At 41.7% G+C, this 15,201-nt stretch overlaps 1 long non-coding RNA gene across 1 annotated transcript; it reads right to left on the minus strand.

The window, feature by feature from the left end:
- Positions 1–397: 397 nt before the first annotated feature.
- LOC121143758 lies at positions 398–6,087 on the minus strand. The gene is made up of 5 exons (XR_005881084.1): positions 5,895–6,087; positions 5,351–5,449; positions 3,416–3,633; positions 1,325–1,451; positions 398–1,124 (listed from the first exon to the last, which is right to left on the minus strand). It is a non-coding gene; the product is annotated as an uncharacterized LOC121143758 (long non-coding RNA).
- Between the last annotated feature and the right edge of the window lie 9,114 nt (positions 6,088–15,201).

The following is a 15,201-nucleotide window of genomic DNA, read 5'->3' on the forward strand; positions in this document are numbered from 1 at the left end:
AACCCATAACATTTTAATTCAATCTTAATCACATTCTCAGGATACAAACAAAACAGAGTCATCTTTCCAGAATGTAAAACAAATGGCCCCTATCCTAATTTCCAATAGAGTCCTTGTTCCCATCTAAATCCTCATGAACTTGGCCTTCACTGGGTATGTTTCTATCAGTATTCTAATTTTCCATATCCTATAAATAGTGCCTATGAAGCATTGTCTATAGCACACAGGATATCTTTGACCAGCATCCCTAAACCCTTCCAAATTCCTCTCACAAACAAGTTCCAAAGGCTTAAGAACCACATTGTCAGATTTAGTGGCATAGCAACCCCACCCCTGGTACTAATTTTTCATATTAATTACTTTTGCACCGGAGATCAAAATACCTGACAATAACCACTTAAGAGGAAAAGATTTATTAGGCTCATGGTGGTGGGGAAAGACACAGCATAACAGGTTATATCACAGTGAGGGATCTGGTAACAGAGGCTATTCACATCACAACAGACCAGGAAGAAGACAATGAAGCAGGAACCATAGGCTAGTTATTACTTTGAAAGACCTATCCCCAGTGATCTACTTCTACCAGTTAGACCTCACCTCCCAAAGCCTTCCAAAAGAGTACTACCAGCTATTGAACAAGCATTTGAAACATGAGGTCATGGAGGTCATTTCAGGTTTAAACTATAACAACCTGGCAGATAGTAAGAGCTGGGTAGATGTTAATATAGAGAAATTTTCACTTTTCTCCTTTCCCTCTGAAGATTCAACAATTTTACTCTAAAATAAATTAGCAGTTGGAACATAAAATGTATTAATGTGCAAAAACAAGGGAGTCACCCCTAAAATATGGAAGTCAAGACAACTGTATTGGTACTTCCATAGTGCTACCTGAAAGATACCTGGGTTTCTGAAAAGAGAAGTGATGTGGGCTAATGAGGGGTTCCCAAGGAGACTAGATGCATAGCATCAAGGGCTGTCTTGCCATACAGATAAAGATGGAAGTATACAGTTGCCATGGAAGTCCCAGTCTTCTCGAGGAGGGCATTTCCTCAGGTGGGATATTTGATTTCCCCACTTCAGCTGCTATTCTTTCTACTTCATGTAACTTTTCCTGTTCTCTTGTTCTAAACAAACAAAACATATAGTCCATGATCTAATAGAAGTAAAAGAGTCATCCATCATTTTCAATACATTTAACAAAGATTATTTCAAGTTCAGACAGGACCTGGGCAGTTTGCAGAATATGGGCAAACGTTTGAAGTCCCTGAGCTTCATGTAGGTTGATCCCTGAAACAAATAACACAATGTCTACTTGCTGTCTTACCTGAAGCTTCCCTAAATTCAGCCTATGCCTTCTCTGGCTGGTTGCACCCCTGGCTCCATCTCCAGGGGGGCAAAGTAAAACAGCAGTACATGGGTAGTTCCTCAACAGGGTCTCTTAGTCAGGATATCTGTGTAGGAAAGAGAAGAAGGCTGACAAAATAGAAAGAGGATTGTGCACTGTGCAGTTCTTCAGAAGGTCTCAGTGACTTCCTAGGTATGGTAGTTGAATGTAATTGTCTCCTGTAAACTCATAGGGAGTGGTATTATTAGGAGGTATGGCCTTGTTGGAGGAAGTATGTCATTGTGGGGGTGGGTTTTGAGGTTTCCTTTGCTCAAGCTTCACTAGACCACTTCCTGTTGCCTAAAGGTCAAGATGTAGAAATCTCAGTTCCTTCTCTATCATCATGTCTGCCTGCATATCACCATGTTCATGATGATAATGAACTAAATCTCTGAAACTGTAAGCCTTCCCAATTAATTTTTTCTTCATTATAAGATTTGCCATGGTTATGTTGTCCCCTCACAGCAACAGAAACCCTAACTAAGACAGAAGTTGGTGCCAGGGCCTGGAGTATTGCTGTGATAGGCCTGACCATGCTTTTGTTTAAAGGAATGTGGACCCTGGGGTATAAATTAGAAGAGCAGTTGAATGCTTTAAGTGCTACTTAATAGGTCATACTAGTAGGAGCATGAAAGACAGTGGTGCTGAGTGTGATTTGATGAACTGTGGAGTCCTGGCTAAAGAGGTTTAAGAGGATAAGAATATTAATATGTGGCTGAGAGATCATTTTTGTGATATTTTGGTGAAGAATGTAGATGCTTTTTGCCCTTGTCTGAAAAGTCTGCCTGAGGCTAAAGTGAGGAGATTTGGATTAATTCCATTGGCAGAGGAACTCTCAGAAAAGGCTAGTATTGACTTTGTTGTGTGGTTATTATCCGTCACATATACAGATTTATAATGAAAAGCAGAAAGTTAAGCAAGGAAAAATACAAAATGTACAATTTGAGGGGAAAAAAGAGTACCAGAAAGTGGCCTTTTTGGAGGATATGTGTCACTTTGGGAGTGGACTTTGAGATCTTTTGGTTAAGCATTGCTCAGTGTCACAGTCAGTCAACTTCCTGTTACCTTCAAGATGTAGAACTCTCAACTATTCTTCTAGGACCATATCTGCCTGGATACCACCATGCTCCCCACCATGATGATAATGGACTGAACCTTTGAAACTGTAAGCAAGCCATCCCAACTAAATGTTTCCTTTGCAAGAGTTGCCGTGGTCACGTTGCCTCTTCACAGCAACAAAAACCTTAACTAAGGCATGATCCTTGAATCTAACCTCCCTTGCTTAGTTTTTTCCCTTAACATGACCTGTAGCAATTTGTAACCAGCTTCCCTAAATGATGGCATATATCAATAACACACTGAACAACCAAAAATCACCCACCCCACTTCTTGGAAATGTGGGCATCTCATTCTTAAAATTACTTCCTGTTATCTAGGGGTAATGGCATCTTTAGGGGATCCTGAGAAAACTAGGTGATGACCAAGTCCTGGAAGAGTTAACTGTACCATTTGTTGTCCAGTATCTGTGTAATGGAAAAGTGCAAGCCTTATCTGAAATCCTAGGTAGTCTGTGAGGCTGGGCCATCTAAGCTAACCACTTTGAAGTTGCCCTGAGCAGTTTGTCGGTCAAAGCTGATCTTTGGGTGGTATGTGTCAGCTTAGTGGCACTACCACAATCCAGGTGGAATCATCATTGTGGGACCCCATCATCTTTTTGGAGACTTCAAAAGTCCCTATGAAGAATGATCACAGCTCACTGAAGAAAACTTAAATATTTTAAATCTCATACGAAGAAGATCTTGGACAGGGTAAAGAACCACAATCTTTTAAATTTATCTGGAATATTCAAACTTAATTCCTAGTTACCTGCTTCAGACTCAAGATCAAAATTATGTACAGGAAGCTAGATGAAGCTTATTTCTAGGATTAATTCATACTCCATGTGACCATTAATATCATGACAGAATATATATATATATACTTATATATGTATATATACACACATATACATATATAAATCTTATACTTAACTGTGATAGTCTCCCATGAATTCTATTTGTCTGGAGGGACCGGCAAACTCCCCTGGAGCTGAGGAATAGTTCAGTCATTCTCGAAAGGAGGCTTGGGGTAAGGAATTGCATATCTCCTGCACATGCCACCTCACTGACATCTGTGCACCAGGGTCTTTCCTTTCCTGAGACCCTGGCCTGTCTCCACTGCAAAGCACTCCTGACACCAAGGCAAGAAGTCTGTGAATAAAGGGGCTTGAAATCAATAAAGTAAGGAAAATATAAATGAGGACTCATGGAATCACTGGGGAGGGATGACATAGGCTTATTTCCAGAAGAGCCTGGTCCTCATTTGAGACAGTTTGTGGTTGCCTCTTCTGCTTTTTCCGAAGTGAGAGGAAGGCAGGTAGATTTTAACCTCTCTGGGCAGGATTGACATGAGGACTCGTTTCCCTTAACTGTGAGGAGTTCAGTGCAGCCAGTCATAATGAAGTATGGCTGGTGGGTATGTTGTCTGCTGGCGTGCTCCAACAAGACCCAGTGTAAGACTTACTGAGCATAAGTGTCTGTTGAAGTAGATTCTAGTACCACACAGTATATTTTCAAACATGTCTTCAATTAGAAGTTGCTCCCAGGAAACTACAGTTGCCTTCCCACCCCAGAAAGAAAACACCCCAAATCCAACAGCATAACATGGACTAACTTGCATTTATGGCTGGTAATTGGTTGTGCTTTTTTTTTTAAGATTTAGTGTGTATGTGTGCATTACACGCGTGTGAGTGCATTTGCCCTCAAAGGCCAGAAGAGCTATTGAATCTTCTAAACTGGAGTTGTAGGTGGTTGTAAGCCACCCCACATGGGAGTTGGGAAAGGAACTCATCCTCAGAAGAACAGTAAGTGTTCTTAACCTCCAAGTCATCCATCCAGTCCTGCTAACAGATTCTATTGGGGGATTCTGCGTTATCAGGAGGTTTTTCAGTGCTTATAATTAGCCACTAAAATTTTCATGAATTTTAAGAATAGAAAACAAGTGTTCATTTCCATGAGTTCTTACTGTAAAGGGACAAGGGAAACCATTCCTACATGAGTGAGTATGCTTCGTAACAGTGAGGAGTGAGTATGTGTTTGCTGCTGACACTCAAAGCTTCACTGTGGAAGGGGTGGGGGTGGCTGTGAATACGACGCCAACTGGGAGAAGGTAAGGAAGAATCCAGTGTGGGAGTGGAAATATCAGTCTATCGGTGTGACTTTCTAAAGTCTATGTATGTGTGTGCACATGAATGCTCTGTGCACGCATGTGAATGTTTGTGTATGCATGTTTATACAGGGTGTGTGTCTCCTACTATGGCAATAATCAAGAAGCAAAGACATCCCACTATAAGTGAGTGCATCCAGATTCCCAACGTGGTCTCTAACTCTGTCCCAACCGAGAAGAGCAGTGCTTTGTAGAGAAAGGACTTATTCCAGGGCTGAAGAGAAAAAAGACAAAGTGACCCTAAGATATCCTGGTGTGTTGGAAAGTAAGCAAAGGGGGGGGTCATATCACAAGGAGGCAGGAGACAGATTAGAGGGTCTCCATTTGGCCATATCAGTTATGGACAGTAATGAATTATAAATCACTGCAAAGAATTTCAGGGTATTCACCAACAATGAATGGATGAATGAATAATTAAATGAATGGGGGAATAAAATGCCAAGTTTCATGAGCTGGCCAAAGTGGAGAGAGAAAGAGCTATACTTGGGAAAATGTCCATTTTGCAAACTTTAACCATAATGGCAGAGTTAGGTGAGAACTACCAATGAAGCTAAACCTAGGGAGATATTTGGACAAAGAGTGGGATACTCTGTACCATCTTTAAGTGTTTCCCTCAGACTGGTAATTAGTTTCAAAGAGGGGGAAAAACAGAGTACAAAGTGGAAAAATCAAATAACAAGCCAAATGGCGATGAAAATTAACCTCGGCAAGGGGAGACATCGCAGCACCCAGACCCCGGGGACCTTCCATGTCTGCAGTGTCCCAGAGAGGAATGTCCTTGTGACAAAACATCAGTTCATTCTGTTAACACAAAGAGAAGAAGGGTTATATTCTTCAAAATTCCAACTTCACAAAAGACAAGGAAGAGCTGCTGAGAGAGAAGACTGAAGAGCTGGAATTCAGAGACGGTTGGTCGGTGAAGAGCTTGCTACACAAGCAGGGGCCTTGAGGTCCCCACGAGCATGAAGACCTGATGTTAGATTCCAGGCACCCACTTAAAAAGCCAGGCGGGAAGGTGTGCTGGCCTGTAAATCCTTAGAGGGAGGGGGAGGGGGGAGGGGAGGGCGGGAGGGAAGCAGGCAGTTAGATCTCTGGAGCTCACTGACCAGTCAGCCCAGTCCCATGAAGACCTGCTTACATTTCTAACAACATTCCCTAGCTAGCTCTGGATTTAAAATATTCTTTCCTCCTCCACCCCTCCTTTCCCGTTTATGCCCTGGAAATGGAAACAACAGAGGATACCTACCTCTGTTTCCTGCTGTAGCCTCTCGAAGGGCTCCACCCTCTGCCAGAGGACCTCCTCCTATAGTTCATTGTCCTCTCATCAGAGCCAGGCCATCACTGTCTCAGGTGAAGGGCTGAGGAGACCGCATCTGAGGCAGTTCGGTGAAACAGGTGGAGATTCGCCTGCCTTCCATTCAGGCTGGGCGGGGCCTGCCTCCTGCTGCAGTTAGGCCACACCCACCAGGCTTCACAGAGCCTCTCTTGTGTCTCATCACCTTACATAACTTTGGCTCCTGTACAAAGTAACTCCCTGGGAGGCCTCTGTACCTAGATGCTTGGGGATTTGGGAGAACAGACTAAGTTAGGGAAATGCCAAATTCCCATGGCTAGGAAGGTAGCCTTTCGTGCTGTCTGTCATAGGCTTACCCAACGACATCTGTCACAATGAGTGTGTTTTCCAGTGGCATGGGGGTCAGAGAGGGTGATTGACAGATGCAGCAGGGAAATCCTCGAGGTCATGGGGTCTCCTCTAGCTACTCTCTAGTGACCTCTGATAACATGGCATTATTTATTTTCTGGTTCTCTCATCAAATGGGTTAATGGATACTTTCCTCACTCAAGCAAATTGGCAGTCTTTAATTCAGAAGCCAGGCATAGTAGCACCTGCTTGTGATCCCAACATTTAGAAGGCTGAGGCAGGAGAATCACAAGTTTGACCCCAGCTTGGGCTATATTGCAATGAGGGGGACAGAGAGATGGGGCGTAAAGATGGAGACCTATCAAACCTAAAGCCCTGTCAAGGACTCTCCAGTGCTCAGACCCGTTTTCAAAGCTGGAGAGTGGAGCTGTGTCTTCTGCACCTGGGCTCCAGGAGTAAGCCAACCAGTTATTGTCTGTTACTGACAGCGGAGTCCTTAGAGAATCCTCGTATATAATTAGTCAAGATGATACCTGGTACCAAACGTGTCAAGAAACTTAAACATAGAAACCTTTGTGTAATATTGACCCAGGTGGACACACATTTCTGAGTAGTTCTTTTTCCTGGTAGACAGAAAAGGAGAAATCTTTTTTTCAGGTTTATTAAATCAATAGGGCAATTATATTGATTAACCTTGACTGTTGACTTGATGGATTTATAATCTTTCAGGACATAAACTGCAGGGCATGTCTGTGAGGGTGTTTCCTGAGAGGTTTGACTGAAGAGAGAAAATCCATCCTGAATGTAGATGGCTGCATTCCATGGATCAGGGTCCTAAGCTAAACTAAAGAAGGGAAAGTGAGTTGAGCACCAGCCTCCATCTCTCCCTGCTTCCTGGCCAGGGACAGCGTGGCCTTATACTTCTGTCACATTGCTTTCCTGGCCATGATGAACTATACCCTCAAACTGTGAGCCCAAAGAAAGCCCTCTTCCTTGAGCTGTTTTGTCAAGGAAAATAACAATAATACAGTATTGGAACATCTGCTTCCAAGTTGAATTCTCTGGGTTTAAATTCTGCTTCCCTCTCTTGTACACCAGTGACCTTGACAAGGTCATTCTTTGTGATACCCTAGTTCCATCTTCTGGAGTGTAGAGTAAGCCACACGTCTGTAGTAGGCTGTGTAGGAGCCAACAGCCTCTGGTGCATAGTAGGTCCTCAGTCAGTCTTAACTATTCCATTCCAGGGGCCGAGAGGCATGGATGTTGAAGACTGAACTTCCTACCTGACTTTGGCATCAGGAGGAAGAATTTCGGTTTTTAAAAAAGAATGCAACCATGTGAACTCACAAAGACACACACACACACCGCCACCACCACCACCACCAGAGCAGAAAAACTAATCCATTAAGGGGCCATTGGAGCTGAAATGTGCCTGCAGGAAGACTTGGCTTGTGACAGACTCTGGAAAGTTCCGTTTAGCTCTCAACCTGAAAAGTGAAATGATTTACTCTTCCCACTTTGAAAAGGTTAATGCCACCGGGGCATCCCCAGGGACAATGCAGGTTTTTGTTGGAGAATGACATTTAAAAGTGTTTGATTGTTCGGTATGGGCTGTTTGAAGAGTTACCTTACTACAGGTTAATGGCAAATTCCACCCTGGATTTCCTGCCAACAAATGTATAAAGCTTTGTTTGAGACCTAAAGGACTCAGAAGTGTTTGTTTTTCTGGTGGTGTGTGTTTTTCTTTTTCTTCCTCCAAGGATATTCTGAGTGAGCATGAAAAAGAAAAGACGCAGAAGAGGAAAGCCCTCTGTGCTTAGAGGGGTTGATGGAAGACCCAGTTGACCCCAGGGTCAAGGAACTGAGAGCAATAGAAAAGGGAAGTGGGGAGTTTGGCCTCACAGCGCTCCTCTGCTCCTCTATCCTTCTATTCCAGCAGCAGCCCCTTTCTGTTGTGAAGCAATGTGATGACAAAGCAGCCTCCAGTACCTTCTAACCATGATGTAACATTACATAACACCAGCTCTGCCCAAGGCTGAGGGTGTTGCTGTCAGTAGCCAGAGCCAGCATTCCAGGGATAGGTCGGGATGTAAACACTCAGAAGGTTTCTCCCCAGTGTTCAAGGAAGGTGCCTGGTGAAGGAGGACTCCAGGCTTCATCCTTGAGGTCCCATTCATGCAAGCCATCCTGTCTTCTCTGTAATAATGTGGATCAACCATACAGCAACAGTCTCCATCACAAGAGCACTTACGCTTTTTATTTTCAAAAATTTATTTTACTTTATGTGTATAGGGGGTTTGCCTGCATGTATGTCTGCATCAGACCAGAAGGGGGCTTTGAATCTATGGGACTGTAGTCATAGACAGTTATGAGTCACCATGTGGGTGCAGGGAATTGAGCCTGGGTCCTCTAGAAGAGCAGCCAGTACTCTTAACTGCTGAGTTATCTTTCCATTTACCCTTTTAAAGATGGGTAACCACGGTGAGTGTAGTGTTGAATGAGAAGAGTGGATTGCAAAAGGATGTGGACAAGGAAAGTTATAACACAAAAAATAAAAGACCCAGAGAATGGTATTAGGGTACAACTTTCAAGCTGAAGATCGGAAAAGCAAAGAAGCCAGTAACTAGCTCTTACTCTACCTCAACTCAAACCAAAGGGGTGATCATCAGACTGCTCCCAACATCACTGCTCCTCAGACTCACTCAGACTGCTATGCTGTCCTCAACGTGGCTAGAGACTCATTCTCAGACTGAATGCCTCTACCTTTTATACCTCTCAAATCCTGGGACTAAAGGCGTGAGCTCCGATTTACTCTCTGATCTTGGACTCAGAAATCCATCTGGCTTTCTCCTGAGTCCTGAGATTAAAGGTGTGTACCACCACCTCTCAGCTTCTACAGCTTGTGGCTGACTTTGCTTTCTGAATCCTCAAATAAGCTTTAATAAATCATAAATAATATAATCACCGCAGAAAATAATGTAGGGAAACATTTTAAACTTTTTAAAAAATTAAATTCTTATTAAGTGTGTGTGTGTATGTGTGTGTGCATGTGTGCACGCATGCTCAAATGTGAGATGTGTTGCTCTCATTGGTTTAATAAAGAGCTGAAGGCAGGAAGAGGTTAGACGGCACTGGTGGACAGGGAGAGAGAAGAGTTGAGAGGAGACTCAGGGAGAAGGAAGGTGAACATGCTATTTTAAAGAAAGGTACCAAGTCACATGGTAGAAGGTAGATAGGAAATATGGGTTAAGTTGTAAGAGCTAGTTAGTAACAAGCCTAAGCTATCAGCTGAGCATTTATAATTAATAATAAGTCTCTGTGTGGTTATTTGGGAGCTGGCTAGTGGGACAGAAAATTACACCTAGTGTGTGTGCACTCCAGTGCTTGCACAAGCACTTGCGCATATGCATGCCACCTGAGCAGCATGAGGAAAGGTCTGAGGGCACTTTGTAAATTTTAGCCAATGTAGGGAATTATTTTTTTCCTTTTTTAAAACTTGAATTAGAAAGAAGCTTGCTTCACATGTCAATCCCAGCTTCCACTCTCTCCCCTCCTACCCCACCCACCACCACCACCCCAACCCCCTACCCAATCCCCACTCCACTCCCCAGAGAGGGTGAGGCCCTCCACGGAGGATCTCCAATGTCTGTCATATCATCTGGGGCAGGGACTAGACCCTTCCTCTTGTGTCCAGACTGAGAGAGCATCTCTTCATGTGGAATGGACTCCCAAAGTCCATTCATATGCCAGGGATAAATACTGATCTACTACCTGAGGCCCCATAGATTGCGGAGGCCTCCTCACTGACACCCAAATTTAGAGGGTCTGGATCAGTCCCGTGCTGGCCTCTCAGGCAACAGTCTGGAGTCCATAAGCTCCCCCTTGTTCAGGTCAGCTGTTTCTGTGGGTTTCATCAACCTGGTCTTGACCTCCTTGCTCATCACTCCTCCCTGTCTGCAATTGGGTTCTAGGAGTTCAGTTCAGTGTTTAGCTGTGGGTGTCTGCCTCTGCTTCTATCAGCCACTGGAGAAGGCTCTAGGATGGCATATAAGGTAGTTTTCAATCTCATTATCTGGGAAGGGCAGTTAAGGTAGCTCTCCTCAAACCTATAATGACACCCTCTGTTATGATATACCTCATCCCGCTCTCCTCTATTCTTCCCCCGACTCAACCTTCCTGTTCTCCCCTCCTCCTTTTCCCCTCTCTTTCTCCTAGTTCCCTCTCCCCTCCCCCCCATGCTCCCAATCCACTCAGGAGATCTTGCCCCATTCCCCTTCTCTAGGGTACCATGCATATCTCTCTTAGGGTCCTCCCTATATCCCAGACTCTGGCAGTGGGATTGTGGGATCAGGCTGGCACTCCCCTGATCCATGTCTGAAATCCATATATAAGTGAGTTCATACCATGTGTGTCTTTTTTGTGACTGGGTTACCTCACTCAGTATGGTTTCTTCTAGAGCCATCTATTTGCCTGCAAATTTCAAGATGCCATTGGTTTTTTTTCCCACTGAGTAGTACTCCATTGTGTAAATGTACCACATTTTTTTCAATCCACTCTTCAGATGAGGGGCATCCAGGTTGCTTCCAGGTTCTGGCTATTAAAAATAATGCTGCTATGAACATAGTGGAACAGACATCCTTGTTATATGAATGTGCATCTTTTGGGTATATGCCTAAGAGTGGAATTGCTGGATCTTATGGTTATTTCCCATTTTCCTGAGGAATCTCCATGCTGATTTCCAAAGTGGCTGTACGAGTTGGCACTCCCACCAGTAGTAGAGGAGTGTTCCCCTTTCTCCACATCCCCTCCAGCATGAACTGTCATTGGTGTTTTTGATTTTAGACATTCTGACAGGAATAAGATGGTATCTAAGAGTTGTTTTCATTTGCATTTCTCTGGTGGCTAAGGATGTTGAGTACTTTCTTAAGTGTCTCTCAGGCATTTTAGACTCCTCTATTGAGAATTTTCTATTTAGTTCTGTAGCCCACTATTTAATTGGATCCTTTGGTGTTTTGGAGACTTGCTTCTTGAATTCTTTGTAAATTTTGGAGATCAGCCTCTGTCAGATGTGGGGTTAGTGAGTATCTTTTCCCATTCTGTGGACTGCCTTTTTGTCAGGAAGTAGTCTCAAGTACCAATTCTTTCAAGGGTACCTCCCACTTTCTCTTCTAAGTGTTTCAGTGTGGATGGATTTATGTTGAGGTCTTTGATCCATTTGGACTTAAGTTTTGTGCATGGTGATAGATACGGATCTATCTGCAGTCTTCTACATGCCAGCATCCAGTTATGCCAGCACCATTTGTTAAAGATGCTTTCTTTTTTTCCATTGTATAATTTTAGTTTCTTTGTCAAAAATCAAGTGTTTGTAGATGTGTAGGTTAATATCAGGGTTCTCAGTTCGATTCCATTGGTCTACCTGTCTACTTTTGTGCCAATACCAAGCTGATTTCAGTACTGTAGCTCTATAATAGAGCTTGAAGTCAGGGATGGTGATGCCTCCAGAAGTTTCTGTATTGTTAATGGTTGTTTTGGCTATCTTGGGTCTTTCATTTTTCCATATAAATTATTGTTCTTTCAAGGTCTGTGAAGAATTGTGCCGGTATTTTGATGGGAATTGCATTGAATCTATAGATTGCTTTTGGCAAGATAGCCATTTTTACTAGGTTGATCCTTACCTATTCAAGAGCATGGGAGATCTTTCCATTTTCTGGTATCTTCTTTAATTTCTTTCTTTAAAGACTCAAAGTTCTTGCTATACAGGTCTTTCATTTGTTTTGTTAGCATTTACCCCAAGATACTTTATGTGGTTTGTGGCTACTATAAAGGGTGATGTTTCTCTGATTTCTTTCTCAGGCCTTTTATTGTCTGTATATAGTAGGGCTACTGATTTTTTTCTTTAGTTAATCTTGTATCCTGCCACTTTGCTGAAGGTGTTTATCAGCTGTAGGAGTTCCCATGTAGAATTTTTAGGATCACTAATATAAATATTATATCATCTGCAAATAGTGAAAGTTTGACTTCTTCCTTTCCACTTTGTATCCGCTTGATCTCCTTTTCTTGTCTTATTGCTCTAGCTAGATCTTCAAGTACAATATTGAAGAGATATGGAGAGAGAGGACAGCCTTGTCTTGTTCCTGATTTTAGAGGAACTGCATTGAGTTTCTCTCTATTTAGTTTGATGTTGGATGTTGGTTTATTGTATATTTCTTTCATTATGTTCAGGTATGTTCTTGTTATTCCTGATCTCTCTAGGAACTTTATCATGAAGAGGTGTTGGATTTGTCAAAGGATTTTCAGCATCTAGTGAAATGATCATGTGGTTTTTCTTTTGCAGTTTGTTTATATGGTGGATTACATTGTTTCATATGTTGAACCATCCCTGCATCCCTGGGATGAAGTATACTTGATCATGGTAAATGATTTTTCTGATGTGTTCTTGGATTCAATTTGCCAGATTTTATTGAGTATTTTTTCATTAATGTTGATGAGGGATATTGGTCTGTAGTTTTCTTTCTTAGTTGTGTTTTTGTGTGATTTAGGTACCAAGGTAATTGTAGCCTCGTAAAAATGGCAACGATCCTTCTGCTTCTATTGTGTGGAACGCTTTAAGGAGGATTGGTATTAGCTCTTCTTTGAATTTCTGGTAGAATTCTGCACTGAAGCCATCTGGACCTGGGCTTTTTTGGTTGGGAGACTTTTGCTGACTGCTTCTATTTCTTTAGGGGTTATAGGTCTGTTTAAATTGCTTATCTGTTCTTGGTTTAATTTTGGTAAGTGATATCTATCCAGAAAATTGTCCATTTCCTTTAAATTTTGTGGAATACAGGTTTTCAAAGTATGACCTGAAGATTCTCTGGATTTCCTCAATATCCATTGTTAAGTCCCCCTTTTCATTCCTGATTTTGTTAATTTGCATGTTCTCTGCCTTTTGGTTAGTTTGGATAAAGGTTTGTCTATCTTGTTGATTTTCTGGAAGAAACAACTCTTTGTTATATTGATTCTTTGTATTGTTTTCTTAGTTTCAACTTCATAGATTTCAGCCCTCAGCTTGATTATTTCCTGGCCTCTCCTCCTCCTTCTTTTTGTTCTAGAGCTTTCAGTTGTGCTGTTAATTCTCTAGTATGACGATTCTCCAGTTTCTTCATATGAGCACTTAGTGCTATGGACTTTCCTCTTAGTACTGCTTTCAAGGTGTCCCATAAGTTTGGGTATGTTGTGTCTTCATTTTCATTGAATTCTAGGAAGTCTTTCTTTCTTTATTTCTTCCTTGACCCAGGAATGATGGATGCAATTGCACGTTGTTCAACTCCATGAGTTTGTAGGGTTACTGCAATTTGTGTTGTTGTTGAATTCTAACTTTAAAACATGATGGCCTGATAAAATACAGGGGGTTATTCCAATTTTTCTGAACCTGTTGATGTTTGCTATGTTGCCAAGTATGTGATCGATTTTAGAGAAGGTCCCCTATGGTGCTGAGAAGGAAGTATATTCTTTTGTGATTGGATGGAATGTTCTATAGATGTCTGTTAAACCCAATTGGGTCCTGTCTTCAGTTGGTTCCTTTGTTTCTTTGTTATGTTTCTCTCTGGTGGTCCTGTCTACTGGTGAGAGTGAGGTGTTGAAGTCTCCCACTATAACTGTGTGAGGTCTTATATGCGATTTGAGTTTTAGTAATGTTTCTTTTACCAACGTGGATGCCTTTGTATTTGGGGCATAGATATTCAGAACTGAGACTTCTTCCAGATGGATTTTTCCTGTGATGAATATGAAATGACCTTCTTCATCTCTTTTGATTGATTTTAGTTTTAAGTCTAATTTGTTAGCTACTAGGATAACTACACCAGCTTGTTTCTTGGGTCCATTTGATTGGAAAATCTTATCCCAACCCTTTACTCTGAGGTAATGCCTGTTTTTGAAGTTGAGGTGTGTTTCTTGTATGCAGAAGATGGATGAATTCTGTCTTCATATTCATTCTGTTAGCCTGTGTCTTTTTATAGGCAAATTAAGACCATTAATATTGAGGGAAATTGAGGACCATTAAGTGTTAATTCTTGTTTGTTTTTGATTTGTTGGTGGTGGTGTTATTGTTTGTAGATTTACCTTGCTTTTTCTTTTAACTTTTGGTAAAGTGGGATTATCTATTGCCTATTTTTTTGTGAGTGTAGTTCACTTCCTTAGGTTGGAGTTTTTCTTCCAGCACTTTCTGTAGAGCTGGATTAGTGGATATGTATTATTTCAATCTGGTTTTGTCGTGGGATATCTTGTTTTCCCATCTATAGTGATTGAAAGCTTTACTGGGTATAGTAGTCTGGGCTGGCATCATGGTCTTTTAGTGTTTGTATAATATTTATCCAGGACCTTCTGGCTTTCAGAGTTTCCATAGAAGAGTCAGGTGTGATTCTGATGGGTTTGCCTTTATGAGTTACTTGACCTTTTTTCTTAGCTGCTCTTAATATTCTTTCTTTATTCTGTATGTTTTGTATTTTAATTATTTTGTGCTGAAGGGACTTTTTTGTGGTCCACTCTATTTGGTGTTCTGTAGGCTTCTTGTACTTTCACTGGCATGTCTTTCTTTAGATTGGAAAAGTGTTCTTCTATGATTTTGTTTAATATGTTTTCTGCACCTCTGAGTTGTGTTTCTTCACCTTCTTTTATACCTATTAATTTTAGGTTTGGCCTATTCATGGTGTCCTATATTTTCTGAATGTTTTGTGTTAGAGACTTGTTGGACTTAAGATTTTCTTTTGTCAATGAGTCTATTTCTTCCAGTGTATCTTCAATGCCTGAGATTCTCTCTTCCATCTCTTGTATTCTGTTGGTTATGCTTGCATCTGTAGTTTCTCATGTTTACCCACTTTTTCTAATTCCAACATTCCTTCAGACTGTGGTTTGGTTTTTCATTTTGTTTTGT

This window comes from Mesocricetus auratus, unplaced genomic scaffold (assembly GCF_017639785.1).
Source record: "Mesocricetus auratus isolate SY011 unplaced genomic scaffold, BCM_Maur_2.0 Super-Scaffold_4256, whole genome shotgun sequence".
NCBI classification, from domain to species: domain Eukaryota; kingdom Metazoa; phylum Chordata; class Mammalia; order Rodentia; family Cricetidae; genus Mesocricetus; species Mesocricetus auratus.